The following is a 2,500-nucleotide window of genomic DNA, read 5'->3' as shown; positions in this document are numbered from 1 at the left end:
CGTTGTGGTGCGGCCTGTGTCAACCGTCCGCTAATGTCGTACGCGTAAACCACAATCTGTACTGCACATTCGTCCTTATGTACCGAATGATACATCGTGGCACATGTGTGACCGTACAACGACTGCGCCCAAAAACGGCGGACCATACAGTGCAAATATTGTGCACGCAGCTACGTGTCGTCTCCCTATGAGAGCTGGATTGCAGTGTGGTACGCCATAGAGACGTGTGGGAGGAACGGACGCCGTGGATGGCGATCAGCATGAGCTGTCTGTTGATGTATTCGGACCTAGTCGTCTCTCCTCACACACCGTGATGGCATGGTGCACCGCGTTCCATATCTGCGACATGCTACAGAGGCCGGTTGACAGTCGTTCGAGCAATGGACATCGCATACGTACGGGGGCCACCTTCCACGTATTGTCTAGGCGTGCACATTTTGTTGCGTGTATGTGGGCAGACGTAGTGTGGCGTGACACCTGACACAGGCATGCAATAATCGTTGAAGTTGCAAATGGCGATGGACGCCTGCGTTTTCTGGTGAAGTTACGCAAATGAACAAATGGTAACCTGTTGTGGTGCGGTTGTTCTCGCTAGGGGTGAATCGGTGATGGCGACGATAGGTTGAGGTACGAACCGGTTGTTCCAGCGATACCCACCATGCCGACGAAACTGAACGGCATCTGGGTGTGAAGCGATACGCGGCGGTGGCTGGGTGGGACCGTCCCCGGCCGGTGAGGGGGCGCCTCCCGGCGTGCTGGCCGCGCGGTGCGTGGGCGCACGCGCTACAGCCGGCTGGTGGGGGCGGCCAGTGGCAGGCGCGCCGGCCGACGGACGCGGCAGGCGTCGCAGCTGCGCGCCGGCGCACCCTGCGCGCGGCGCCGTGCGGCCAAAGTAGGTCCTCGCGGGCCCGGTGCGAAGCGCGGTGGACATCTTCAGTGTGCTGGTCCGATTGAGGACTGTGTGCGTTGAGGATGCGCCGCCGCCCGGCGCTCGGCGCCGCGACGCCGTCTGCTGCTCGGTCGCCCCAGCGGTTCTCGCTGGTGGTTTGTATCGCAGCTGTGCGGATGTGTTGGCGCGTGCGCTGTGCTGGGAGAGTTCGCTTCGGCACCCAAGTGGGGCTTTTGTCCTTCTGTGGCGCTGGCGTTGGAGCTGCCGGTCACCGTAGGTGGCGCGTGTTGTCTCCCGCCGGCAATGCCACGACAGCACGCTCCCGGGCCTCTGTCGGCAGCGGCAAGCTCAGTTGGGAGCACGGGTGGTCGCACCGAAAGCGTCTACTCGCCTAACTCCGGGCGATTGCGCCTCTCTCGAACCCGACCAAGTACTTGGGACGGCGCTGCGCGCCGCCGGGACCTGAGAGGGTTTCGAGGTGTATTGTGCAGGGGAGCTCAGCCTCCTCCTGTTTGCAGAATGATTGAGCGGACGCTTGCGTGTTCGCGCGGGCCCCCGGGACACACTCCCGGGCGGCCGGCTGCTCAGCTCTAGTTGACGCAGCTCCCTGGTTGATCCTGCCAGTAGTCATATGCTTGTCTCAAAGATTAAGCCATGCATGTCTCAGTACAAGCCGCATTAAGGTGAAACCGCGAATGGCTCATTAAATCAGTTATGGTTCCTTAGATCGTACCCACGTTACTTGGATAACTGTGGTAATTCTAGAGCTAATACATGCAAACAGAGTCCCAACAATTTAGGGTACAATTGCCTAACAACGACACGTACCACTTGCTCAGGCACGAAACCACATTCAATATCCTGAACCACCTAACAAACAAAATATCGAGCAAAGTCCTCACAGAATATCTCGATAACAATCGATAAATGAATTAAACCGGACTTGTCAGGTACGCCCCCCTGTTCCGCCAGAACGTGGACTTGGCCAGCCGCCTCACGGCTGGAATCCGCCAGGTTTTTGGAATAGGTTGGGGGGTAGTACATCACCACGGACTTGACACGCACCGACTATGACACTAGATATAAGATTAGTTATAAGATCAATCTAGGATATTAGAAATAGTATAGAACTGCAGCGAAACCATCAATGGCCCGCCCAGTGCCAGGGGCACTCCCACTGGGATTAGCTCAGTGGGAATGGCCAAATAAGTAGGTTTGTATCTATTCTGGCACGCATGTAACGCTGCAGGTAGTGTAGTCATAACAACAACAATTAACATAAGTATGATAGATTAACCCCCATAGTGGTGATGGAATGTAGGAAGAAAAACCTGTAGTGTTAATATATTAAGTAGCTGCAGATACAAATTAGTAATAACTTAGGACCTACTAATGTATTTAGGTAGTAGGTTATATTGTAACATGATATTGATGAAATAAAGATTTTTTTTTTTTTTTTTTTTTTTTTTTTTTTTTTTTTTTTTTTTTTTTTTTTTTTTTTTTTTTTTTAAAACAGAGTCCCGACCAGAGATGGAAGGGACGCTTTTATTAGATCAAAACCAATCGGTCGGCTCGTCCGGTCCGTTTGCCTTGGTGACTCTGAATAACTTT

General features: G+C 53.5%; 1 pseudogene; it reads left to right on the top strand.

Annotated features, from left to right (window-relative positions):
• The first annotated feature begins 1,493 nt into the window (after positions 1–1,493).
• LOC124745442 overlaps positions 1,494–2,500 on the top strand; it is a 2,641-nt pseudogene continuing 1,634 nt past the window's right edge.

This window comes from Schistocerca piceifrons, unplaced genomic scaffold, assembly GCF_021461385.2.
Source record: "Schistocerca piceifrons isolate TAMUIC-IGC-003096 unplaced genomic scaffold, iqSchPice1.1 HiC_scaffold_319, whole genome shotgun sequence".
In the NCBI taxonomy this organism is placed as follows: domain Eukaryota; kingdom Metazoa; phylum Arthropoda; class Insecta; order Orthoptera; family Acrididae; genus Schistocerca; species Schistocerca piceifrons.
This window is presented reverse-complemented; position numbering and strand designations above follow the sequence as displayed.